This window comes from Mus musculus, chromosome 3 (assembly GCF_000001635.26).
Source record: "Mus musculus strain C57BL/6J chromosome 3, GRCm38.p6 C57BL/6J".
In the NCBI taxonomy this organism is placed as follows: Eukaryota; Metazoa; Chordata; class Mammalia; order Rodentia; family Muridae; genus Mus; species Mus musculus.
Window position 1 is genome coordinate 84,828,731 of NC_000069.6, and position 13,149 is coordinate 84,841,879.

The window sequence follows — 13,149 nt, forward strand, 5'->3', positions numbered from 1 at the left end:
GTTACGGAAGTGACCTGATGGGGAACTTGCCTTGTGTGTTCTTTTTCTCTCCTTGTCTTGTTTTATTACTTGACAAGCAAAGGACTTTACTGTCTGTCTTCTCTTGTTATCTTTTTCTCCTTGTTTAAAGTTAAATCTTGCTATTCCCTGTGGAGCCTTTCCTTTCTTTGCTCTTGTCCTTTCTGTGCATTTTCACCTCAGGGGACTGGGCTGGTAGCCTTTCTGGTGCAGATCCTATCTACATGCAGACTTCCTGTATCATCCTCTAATTCCTGGGAGACTATCAGCCTAAAGTCTAAAGCTTTAGGAGTTGGGAGGAGCAGACGTTTCTCTCTTGGTGTCGCCTGTGTGCTAAGAAAGTAGGGACATAAATTTCAGTCTTTGTCATTCACTTGAATTTTATCCTTTGTATGCAAAAGACAGGCTGTACCTTCAGGTGTCTAAAACATATGCATACTTTGTGTGTGTGTGTATGTGTGCGCATATATGTGTGTATATAGTTGTCTCTCAGTATTAGTTCTAGAATCTCCCAAGGCTGCTAGACTCTGCAGCACTGCTTCTAACCAACTGCATCACTTTGAATACCTTGTCTCTAGGTTACTTCTAACTAATACTGTGTGAAGGTGATGGTGATGTAAACAATTTAAAACCCTATGTTTAGGACAAAAAAAAAATGTGTGTATTCAGTTGCACAAAGCAACTTTTCTTTGTGTGTGTCTACTCTTGCATATGTGTGGGTAGAGGCCAGAGGTTGACATCTGCTTTGTCTTACATGTTTTTCTTATTTTTTGAGACAAGTCTGTCACTGAGTCTGGAGCTGATCCATTGGGATAGGCTGACTGCCAGGATGCTCTAGAGACCCGCCTGCCTCTGGCTTCCTACTGTGGTTGGGCTTCATGACTAGTGTTTAACATTCCTCCTAGGCATTGGAACTGTCTCCATGCTTGCATAGCAGACTGTTGTATTGATTGATCCATCTCTTCCAGTACAACATCACTTTATAGACTATTGTTTGTTTGTTGGTTTGGTTTTTGGTGTTTTTTTTTTTTTTTTTTTTGAGACAGGTCTTCTCTATGTAACCTTTGCTGTCCTGGAACTTGCTCTGTAGTCCAGGCTGACCTCAAAGGCTAACTTTTTATTTCTATCTTTAGTGTTTCTTCAGTTAAACTGAGGATGTTGAATCTGTGGATTTGGAGCCCATAGATGTTAAAGGCCAGCTATACTTTCATGTATATTTGCTTCTGTACCCTACTATTCTCTGCCTGGAGGAGTCTTTCTTTTCTTAGATCTTACTTAAAAAGTCATCCTAGGAAACGTGCCCTGATTAAGTAGAGTGAGTTATTTTTTACTTACAGTGTCTTTAGCGTTTACAGAATCAGATGTGAGTCTGTTTTTCTCTAGTCTCTTTGAGCATAGGGGTCATGTCTTATTTACTTTGTTTAGTGAATTTCCCTCCCCCAGATACCTTAACATTACTGCTACATAGGATGTGTATGGCTTGTGAACAAACATCAGAAGAGAACACACAGAAAATCTTTTCAATAATCTCTAAACTGGAAGAGATTAGAGATTATTTTGTCTTGTTATCTGTCTATTCAGGTGCTTAGTAGTGCCTTCTGTAGAGGTATTCTGAAAATTTTTATTGGGTCAATTAGAAGCAAGTTTCATATGATATATTTTTTTTATTTGCACCTATGTGTATGTCTCTGTGAATGCCACATGTGTGTTAGTGCCTGTGAATGCCAGAAGAGGGCATCCAGTTCTGTGGGGATGGAGTTATAGACGGTTGTGGCCCACCCAACATGGGTATTAGGAACTGAACTTGGGGATCTCTGCAAGAGGTGCCAGCACTCTTAACCAGTAAGCCTGAGAGGGAAAACTTCATAGTAGATATTTTCTGTGTGACTTTCCTTCTTCCTCATTTCTAGGAAGCATGTAGTACTAAGACAGCTTTGTACCCCTGGGAGAATGTGCCTTATGCTGGCTTTTCTTGATTTAGTAGGAAGATTTTGAGACAACACAATCAGTTTAAACTTTTCTTTAAACTTGTCTGCCTTTCTGGGGCTGGAGTGATGGCTCAGTCGTTAAGAGTATTGGCTGCTATTCTGGAGGACCTGGCTCAATTCCCAGCACCCACATGGCAGTTCACAACTGTAATTCCAGTTCCAGGAGAGCCAACACTCCCACACAAACATACATATAGGCAAAACACTGATCCACATAAAACAAGTAAATAAATAAATCTATCTTAAACAAACAAACAAACATCTGCCTTTTGTCTAAGAGATTAGATTTCTAATTATCTTTCAGATATTGCCTGTTCAGAAACTTTTACCATTGCCAAATTTTTCATAGCCTGCATGCTGAGCTGTGTAATCCCCGATGGGATAATGACCCATTTAAGAAACTGATCTAAAATGGGCTGAAATGATGCTCTTGATTGATTTCTTTTTTATTCATGGTCCTTGTCTGGTGTTGTGTTTGTTGAAAAAACAAGAATGTTGCTTATTAGCCTTACATTATATAAGAGCTGTTATTAAATAATAATAATACTAAATGAAACTTGAAGGCAAACCAAGTGAATATGTTTTTTCAAATGTTGGCCATAGCTGAGGTATTGAGGCTTGAAGTAAGGAAGTCGCCACTGCATCTCTTTCCTTTTGATGATGGATTTTAGCCTTAGACTTGCCCAAGTAATTTACAGGTAGTTAGCTGGAAGGGAGAATTATGTGAATCTAGGGGATAGGCATATAGATTTGATCATCTAATAAATGAATAATTTGATATTTGTCACCACAGTCATGATTAGCACTTAGTGAGTGCTTCCTGTGTGTCAGTCACTGTGCTAAGGACTCCCCCACACAGTGTTTACAGTTTACTTCTTACTTTATCTCATGCTGTAGGAAGAGGAAACATTGAGAGCATTGAACACAAGGCTAGGAATTTGAACTCCCAGAAGCTCTGTAAGCTGCACTACACAGGAGCAAACATTGTAGGATTTCACTCTTAGAAGCAGATTACAGGCTCAGAGGAAAGCAGTTCCCAATCATTGTAAAATTTAAGTCTGTATTTGAATGACTTTCCATGAGCCTTAGTTTTCAGTGTCACTTTTGCCAGGTTACCAAGACATTTTGCTTCACTTGCAGGAGTTTATTAAGGTAAAATATATTTAAAACCTGAAGCAGGGATGCAGTGGGTGCAGTTGAGTGGTAGTGTGCTTGCCTAGCACGTACCAGGCACCTAGCACTGCCAGGACGGGCGTAGAGTGAAGGGACTTGTCAATTTTATATTCAATTCATAATTTTAAAAATATTAATTAACTAATTAGGACAAGGTCTCAGGCAGTATGAGCTGACCTTGAACTCCTGATCCTTCTACCTCTAGTTCCCCACTGCTGGGATTACAGGCATGCACTGGTGTTTTCAGAGGAGGAGATGAAACTTTGAAATATCATCTATGAATTGAAAATTATGGTTGGATATATATGTGAAGCATAGCAGAAATTTGAGAATTAATACTTGTTAATCTCTTGAATATGTTGTTTAAGTTAGTGTGGTTCTGTGGAATATTTCCCTAATGTTACTTCTTTTTGGTCAATTAAAGTATGTCACTTTTTCTATTCTATACTTTGTTTAGCATGAGTCCCTACTCAGTATATTATTGACAATGCATTTAAGAAGTACTTCTGATATCTCCCCTAGTATGCCTTTGTATGTTAACTGGGAGGCTTAAAAGTTTCACATTTTAATTCTTTTTCCTTACAAGAGCTAAGCCTGGAGATTGTTTTTTAAAAAATATTTTGTTTATTTATTTTAGTGGTGGAACTCAAAACCAGGCCCTGTGCATGCTAGGTGGGCAGTCCACCACTTTTTAGTAAAAGACTTCACCGATTTGAGAACTTTAAATTCTGTGCTTTTATAAAATATGTATCAGAGGTTACATGCACGAGTAGAGTATCTAGTGATTTATTAAAGATTAAAAAATATCAAAATGGGGTGGCTGGAGAGATGGCTCCACAGATGAGCTTGTATGTATGGCTTTTCCTAGATTCAGCACTCCTACCCCCAGCTCATAACCTATATCTCTCTGCTGGGGCACCAGCCCTCATGTGTACATGCCCCTACACCACATTGAAAAATAAAATAAATACGTGGGGAAGAAGGTCTGAATTGGTCCTGAGATTCTCAATTGGTACTTGCTTCCAGGTCTTGCAACGTTGTTTAATCCCTAGAACTGACATGGTGGAGAGAACTGACTCCCCCAGGATTGTCCTCTGACCTCCACATGCATATTGTGGCATATGTACAGTAGCATACAATCATATATACATACCCACAGCAAAAAAGTAACATCCCCTTTAAAAATGCATAAATGGTGCTGAGTTCAGCTATGGAAGCTAGTTGAGTGATTGAGGCAGAGAGAGTCAGAGTCTTAAGTTCTTCACGTCCTTGGACATTATTGACCTTTCTACCACAGGTTTCTTTCTTAAAGTGGCTGTTAGTATTGGTATTGTAGAAATCCATTCCTAGAAACATTGCTGAATGTTTAATGCCAGATACTGCAGTGTTTATCCACCTCTCACATACTCCTATTTCATAGTGCAAGCTAGGTGTGAAGATGGTGTGTGTTTACATTTTCACCTTGACTTCGGAGTTGACCTAGGATCATGTGCAGGAGACATCAATGGCTACCCTTTACTGCCTGCACTGTTTGCCAGTTTATTTCTTATGTATTTTTAATAGAACCCAGCCCAGCCCATGCATAGAAGTGGGGGTCTCTTTTCGGGGGCAGTTAGTTATGTATTCTCTAAGTTTGGCAGCACATGCATAATTCTTCCTTTTACTGATTTTCACTATTTATACATTGATTTATTTCTTTGTATGTGTGCATGCGCGTGCATGTGTGCATGTGTGTTGGTGCCTGTGGGTGTATGTAGGCCTGTGGGCACATGCCCACAATGTAGGTAAGGAAGTCAGAGGCAGCTTGTGGGAGGCAGTTCCTTTCTTTCACCAGGTGAGTTCCAGGGGTCAAACTCATGTTGTCAGCCTTGGGAATAATCACCATCTTGCTGGCCCTGTTTTTCCTATTACTTAGTTTCAGACTTTATATACTTGTATAAAAATATCTATCTATCTATCTATCTGTCTATTATAATAGAATAATATATAAATAACAAGATATTTCCTAAAATTTCTTGAATTGGCCATGCTGGATCTCAAGCAGAGTTTTTTTTTTTTTTAACCATTCACTGATTCTCGTAGGCGTGGATGAGAACTGAGGCTGCCTCTTTCTTCCATTCTCTTTCGTTCCTTTTCCTTCTCTTTATAACACCCCCCCCCAATTCTTTCATTTCCCCAGTTGCTTAGGAAGACAGACAGATGCACACTAAATTTATAATCTAGTTTGTGCACACAGTTGATGGAGGAAACACAGCCTTCCAAGTTACATCCTTTTTTAAACTGAAGTTTTAAGTATGTATCTTAACTGACTGGGGAGATTGAATTGTCACTTATGCTAATGTGATATATTGGAATTTGGGTTAGTGATCAAGATTGGCATCATTAAAGAGAAACAAGTCATAGTTTTTCACATCTGAGAAGTCACCTGCTTTTCATGGCTGCATAAACAGTGATTACAAACTCAGCACCTGAGAGTCTGCCTAGGAGTCTGGATCTGCTTCCGCTGGGTCCTTCCTCAGGGAACACCCAGGCTAACTGAAGTTCATCTGCCTGTTGCCTCTCCTCCTAATGCTCTGCTTGTCTTAGAGGCTTACTGGTTGGCAGAATTAGGGTTGTAGGGCTGATGTCTCTGTTTTCTTGCAAGCCACAAGTCAGGGATCCTTTTGAGTTCCTCAGAGGCCTGTCTGTGTTCTTGCCACATGGCCCTCCCACCAGTATAGATCTGAATCAAAGGTTAGTGATAGAAACATCTGTATATGTGCACTGGGATGGCAAATGGCACTGTCACATGTGCTTGTTTGCTGCTGTTCCCTGAGTACTTTCAGTCAACTTTACTGTGGCATAATTTATATGAAATGAGCTCATCTATTTAAAATGTATGATTTGAAGAGATTTGAGATATGTATATGTCATGAAAACACTGCCACAAGGGAAGACATTTCATCATTCTTTAAAGATGGTTCCTTGTCCAGTCTGGTAGTCCCTCCTGAAATAACTTCATCTTCTGACACTCATTGCTGCTTTCTCTAGCCTAGTTTTACTTTGGTATTTTAAATAGCATGATGAAAAAAGAGGAGATGGTGAAAGGTTATTCCTCCATTTTTTTGTTTTTGTTTTTGTTTTTTTTTTAAATACTATTTTATCTTACTTTACGCCTATGGGTGTTTGTTTGTGTGGAACTCTGTGCATCATAGGCATGATTGGTGCCAGAAGAGGGTGTCACATCCCCTGGACTGTTACAGTAGTTGTGAGCCACCATGTGGGTGCTGGGAGTTAAACCAGGGTCTTCTGGAAGAGTGACCAGTGCTTTTGACTGCTGAACCATCTCTCCAGGTCCGATACATATTACTCTTAACTTACGCTTTCCTCAGATTCCTTCTTGGCAAAATAATCCTTTATCAGATAATGCTTTATGGTTTTGGGATGTGGTAAAATGATTCTTGTATTTTCTCAAGATAGTTGCAGTATGCTCTTGTTCTCTGTTAGATCTCCAAAGCTAGATAGATTTAAATAGGTAGCTTCCTCATCTACTGTTCCAGTTACTGTCTCTTAAGGCCCAAACCAGGTAATTTCCCATTAGAAATTCTAGTAGTAGTGAATCTTTTCACTGGTTACTGGAAACCCAACCCTTCTAGAGAAGTCAGAGTATACTCACCTCAGACTTTCTGTTGTTACAGTTCATGTCACAGTGTGAATTTAGAAGACATGAACAGTTTCCCTTGTAGTCACTTACTGTCACCCCCTCCCCCTGCTCCTTGTATAATGCAGTGTTGTGCAGTGCAGGAAGGTTTTAGGAAGCCTTGCTTCTTGCAGCAGAAGAAAAAGAGAGCTCAGAGGAGACTCAGTGAGACCCTCTAAAAGCTGTCAACTGTCAACGAGACAGTGTTGATCAATGCTGTATACCTGAATGCAAAGTTTCTACTAATGGTATTGAAACAGATAGTAGTAATTTTAGTGTATTTTTAAAATGTGTTTACTATATATTTGTATAATATATCCAAATATTATTACTTCTGCATTTAAGCTAAGAAAACTTATTGAGGTAGTGTTATTTTAATATTAATCTTTGAGTTCCTGTGCATATTTTATCCTTTACACAGTAGTGTCACTTCCTTGCTTCCCTCCCTTCCTTCTCTTTTTCCTCCCTCTTTGGCATGTAGCTTAGATTGGCCTTGAGTCCCCTGGGTAACAAAAGCCGGTTTCAGACGCTTCATTCTTCATCCTTTTGCCCTGTTGGGGCCGTAGACAGTTGCACCGTCCCAGGGGCCCAGAGGTGAGTCTGGTCAGGTTGTAATAGCAGGTGCTCGCTATCTACTGGCCCCTCCACTAGACAGTGCTTATGCTCCAGATAAGCAACTCTCTCTTTTATGTAACATTACATGACTCCCTAAGAAACCACCTTTGAGTAAATGTTTGATTATCTTGTAGGTTAGGGTGGTAGCTCAGAAGGTTTCTGTGGTTAATTTTGTGAAGGTAAATATACTGTAATACATGTTTATTATACAGATGATGACATTATTGAAGAGGTGGTGGGGTCTGGGAAGAAACTTGCTTCCTCAGTCAAGAGTTAACTAGTGGTAAACTTGGGCTGAGTTTTCTTCTTTTAAGTGTTTCACTTTAAATCAAAGAGAAATGAATTCCTTTTTGATCTTACTCTACATATTAAGACATTTATTGTTAGCATCTGTTTTACTGCTAGATCTTTAAAGTTTTGTATTTTTTTCTCAGGGTTGTACTCACTACAGGTCTGCTTGTGGTATTCTCACAATAGTCTGAATGTTTCCTGAATAGAATTAGAAATCTGTTTTAATTTACTAAAATTAAAACAGTCTTATAGCTCAAGGTGGCCTGGAATTTACTATGTAGGTGAAGATGGTCTTCGACTCCTTATCCTTGTGTCTTTAAGGAGTGCTGCCCTAACTGCTTAAGGGAAGCTATCTCCTGTCTCACCCATACTTTTCAGGCACAGAAAAAGAGGTAAAGTAGAATAAATGGGAAAATGGAAGCCAAGAGTTCTCTTTTACTTTGTTTATAGAATCAGAAGACCATGTGAGGGTCTGTTGTGCCCTCCCAGGTGTTCCTGTCCTGTCTCTCAGCGTAACCTTGTCTGTCCTGGAACTACAGTGTATGCCAGGCTACTGTGGAACTCAGAGATCTACTTGCCTCCCTCCTGAGTGCAGGGATTAAAGGTGTGCACCACCATTCGTAGCTTTACCTGGCATAGTGCGTCTGTTTAAATGAAGGAAAGAGGACTTGTTTTTTCACTGCTGTGACAGAATACTCAAGAAAACCAAGGAAGACAAGATTTATTTTGGCTCATCATTTAAGAATGGATACAAGTTTGTCATGGTGTAGAAGGCATGGCAGCAGGAACTTGGGGTGTCTGGTTGTGCCATGTAACCTAGAGGGCTTTGCATTTTATTGAGCAGGGGGTCCTGCATATCTGGGCCTGTCTGGCTGCTTCATAGGGTAGCAGGCACACTGTTGCTGACTACTGCCACCTTTGCAGAGCTGTAGAAGGGTTGTGTTAACTCACTGAGTGTGTCCTAGTTTCCTTCTACCTCTTGCACTGTTAGGATGATGTTCCACATTGTAAGTAATTTCTGCCTCAGAAAGCAGCTCCAGCAGTCACTAAAGGAGGACTCCCAGTTGCTATGAGAACCTTAGGCAACGACTATGTAACAGAATGTCTCACCCTAAAAAACTAAAAAAGAAGATTTATTACTTATTTGTGTGCCTGTGAATGCCAGGAGAGGGTATCCAGTCTCCTGGAACTGGAATGGTTGTGAGCCACCTGATGTGAGTGTTGGGATTTGAACTCAGGTCCTGTGGAAGAGCACAAGGGCTCTCAACAGCGGAGCTATCTTCTCAGCCTCAGCAGTTCTTTTGATGCCACTTTTCCTTCTGCTACCCAGGAAGCAGTGATTGCTCAAGTTCACCTCAAACTGTGTAAAACGCATTACCTGTTTATTGTCTCTGTGCGTGTGTTTTCTCTGGGCCAGAGTCTAACTCCGAACCACTCACGAGTCACATTTATTTGCTGCTGTATTAGCAACTTCCTATTGCTGTGATAAAACACCACAGCAACTGACTGAAAAGTGTTTGTTTGGGCTCAGAGTTCCAGAGCATAGGGTTTCCTTCACAGTCATGGTGGGGCAGCATGGCAGCAGGCAGGCGTGGCTGCTGCAGTTGGAGCTTTTATAACTTGGGCCACAAGCATGAGACAGAAAGTGGCCTGAGGATGGTGTGAGTTTTTTAAGCCCCAGAATCCCGCCCCCAGAGACATAACTTCTTTTAACAAAGCCACAACTCACTTCCCCAAACAGTACCAGCAACTGGGACCAGGTATCTAAAAAGCTGAGAATATGGGGGACATTTCATTCGAATCACCAGTGTCCTTAATTTTCTTCAGTCTGAAACATTTCTAAAATTCTTGCCTTTTATTATTACTTTGGAAAAGTACTGGTTGTGTTGAATACCTCCAGTTTTTGTTTAATGTTTTGGTGACAATTGTTGGGTAAGAGTACTACAGAAATGCTGTTGTGACTCTTACTGGATGGCACACAGTGTCAGTATGCCCATTCATCTGGTGAGACCAGCACTGGTAAGCTGATGTTAGGCTTTGTACCAGTTGCATGCTAACCTTGCAATTAAGTGTCCTATGGGGAAGGTATCTTGTGATTATGTTAATTACCTTATTTTCATCATGCTTTTAGTTTCTAATTTCAAATTCTGGTGATAATTTGTATCTGAATGAATATTATTACTTTGGTGTTTGGCCAGTGTTATTTTCTGTTTCTTTTCTTTCTTCTGTAAGGAAGAGCTATCTCCTCTGAGGTATGTACTTTAAGTGTATCAAAATAGACTCATGAATATTTTCTCTATCCTGTAGACTCAGATTTTATTCTCTGGATTTCATCTATTTCTTTCTCTTCCTTTGGTGCTTTGGTCATCTGAGGTTTGGTCCTCAGGACTCTCTCAATCTTTCATCTTGTCTCAATCACTTTTTGAGGACAGATTATAGCAGCAGCATCAGTTGTCCCAGGCTTATCTTGTCCCTTTTTTTCTTCCCTAGCCTTCAATTTGGCCATCTCACCAAGGAGTTATTTGTTTATTTTTACTGTGGGTTGAGTTTTTTCCATTTTTTTCTCCATTAGCATCTTTAAAAACGTTTGTGTTAGAATGACTTTGGATGGCACAGACATATGACCCTGCTGTAGGAATACTAGTGCATAGCCAGTGGTTGTCTTGTGATAGACTTTGTCTCCCAGCAGGTTCACTCATTTAGTCATGGATGAGTTTTACACCTTAACATTGCTCACATGTTACTCCATGGAAACAACTGATATTTTTCTTTGGTTTTGTTCTGTGTTTGGTAATAACAATTTAAAAAGCTCTTCTAAAAGTTTCCTTCTAATATCACATAGTATAGAAATGTTTATAGCTCTTTATTTATCTTTATTTATTTATTTATTTATTTATGATGTTATGATAGTTTCAGTTTTTCAATAAAGTTTAAACTGCTTCTACGTTCTTCTAGTTCACTTCCATGTCAGAGATGGCTTACTCTCTAGAATACATTTGTCTGTCTGTCTGTCTGTCTGTCTGTCTGTCTGCTTGCCTGCCTGCCTTTGTGTGTGGTTTGGGATGGTGTGAGCTATATTTATATGATGCATGCACATGAGTATGCAGGTGTATATGCCTGTGCACGGGTATGTGGAAGTTGGAGGAAGTCTTTGAGTGCCTCCCTTTTTGGCTCTTTGCGGTATTATGTTGACCCAAGGTCTCTCCGTAAGCCAAAAGTTTGGCATTCCAGCTAGGCTGACTGGCTAGTAAGCTCCTGCTTCCTCCTTCCAGTGGTCTAGCTGAGGTCCTCATGTTTGCACAGCAAGTGTTCTTTCTGTGAGCCGGCTCCCAAGTCCTGCAGTGCATTTTACATCAGGCTTCACAGTGCCTACAGTAGATTTCATTTTTCGTCCTGCTGCTTTGGTTTTTAAAGCAATGTTTGTTCTCAATTTATTTCCTATCTCTGTTGTAAACTGCAGCTTGAAATTTGCAACGCCTGGAAAGTTGGAAACAAGGAAAACATCATGGAGCATGGTTTATAAGCTACAGCTTCCCAGACATTGTGCTTTTAGCTAAGCAAGGCATTAACTAGTGCCCCCTTGTACTTGGGCTGTGTCAGTTTGCTTCACAAAATTCATCCATACTTCCCATTAATTTATCCCAGTTTTATTTCTAAGTATTTTCCCATGGTCAGCCATGGCAGAGTCAACCTCAACTCCGAATGGGCACAAACACACAGATGTTCCTGGCTGCAGCCAGAGAGTAGTGTACTTGCTCACTTCTCCAGGCGTTCTTGATGTGTTCTGAAGCTGGAGGAGTACTGATGCATTTCCTAGTGACTGCTTCAGACCGCACTGGGAACAGGCGTGCCAGCTCATGCTCTCTGTCTGTTGAAAGCAGCTCTTAAGTTTCTGCATCAGTCTGCTGTTTTTCAGCTGTTTCTTGTCATTTTTTTTGCAGCTGATTTGCTTAATAATTCTAATTAGCTTTTGTTTATGGGTTTATGTTAAAAAGTATAAATTTTGATTGTTGATTGTGTTATGGAAATTAAATTTCATCATTAGTGTCTATACTTGGGTAGCTAGCTCACACTAAACTTGACTTTTGGATGCTTCAGTTCAGTGTGTTCATATGCAGTGAGATATGAGAAAGTAAACACTTTTTTTGTTGTTGTTGAATATTGAAACACATTTTGTTTAGTTTAGAGTTAATGGTGGGTTAATTTCTACGAAATTCTTTTACTATTCATCCAGTGAGGAGAGAGCACAAGATCTTTAAATGACTTGTATTTTGTTTTCATTCCCACAGACTGGGTAGGATCACTATTGTATTGTATTGGCACATACACGCTGGACAGCTGGTGAACTGTATCCCCAATCTTTCATAGGCTGTCTCAGAAAACTGAGCACGAGCATTTTCAATGTGTGTCATACAGGGACTAAAGCTACAAGAGAAATATTGCTTTCTTCTTAGATATTTCTAGCATAGAACACTTGGTTTGATAAACCTAATTTTTAGTTTGCTATTTTTTGACATATATGAAAAATTAGTAAGGTCCATGTCATTATCAGTAGTTATTACTTGGTTATTACCATTTTGGTTTTTTTGACACAGGGTCTGTGTGTAGCTGGTGATGGCATCCAACTCACAATCCTGCTTTAGCTTGTTGAGTGCTGGAATCACAATCCTGTGTCACCATGAAGGGCTTATTTTAATTTTTTAAAAAGCAGCATCTTGACAGTATTTCTTTTATTTGGAAGTTCTTTCAGAACTTGTCTGAACTTGTCTGAAGTTGTGATTGGCAGTGCCCTTGTCATTTGACTCATTTAAAACTGAAGGAAGTAATTTTTCAAAATTTGAGTTTATTGATATTTTTACAAAACATCTTCAGACTAGCCGAGAGTGGCCTTGACTTTGGGCCCTCTTGCCACCACTTCCCTAGCGCAGGGATTGTAGGCTTGCTCCAGCATACCTGCTTATGCGATGCTGGATCAAGCCCAGGTCCCTGTGTATGCTCAGCAAGCATTCTACCAATTGAGTGGCATCTGCCAGCTGAGCCGTATTGCCACTTGAGCTGCTTCCTTTTGTATCCACTCCTTAGAAGAGTATAATTTTAAATTGTGTATAAAAGATAATAAAATAATTCAGATAGAAATCAAAAGGCATTTTAATTTAGTAACCATCTAAGATTTATGTAATTTTTTTTTCCATTTTTTATTAGGTATTTAGCTCATTTACATTTCCAATGCTATACTAAAAGTCCCCCATACCCACCCACCCCCACTCCCCTACCCACCCACTCCCCCTTTTTGGCCCTGGCGTTCCCCTGTACTGGGGCATACAAAGTTTACGTGTCCAATGGGCCTCTCTTTCCAGTGATGGCCGATTAGGCCATCTTTTGTTA

At 39.9% G+C, this 13,149-nt stretch overlaps 1 protein-coding gene across 4 annotated transcripts in view; it reads left to right on the forward strand.

Annotated features, from left to right (window-relative positions):
• Fbxw7 (F-box and WD-40 domain protein 7) overlaps window positions 1–13,149 on the forward strand; it is a 164,209-nt gene that overhangs the window by 13,741 nt on the left and 137,319 nt on the right. The gene's annotated exons all lie outside the window — the stretch shown is intronic.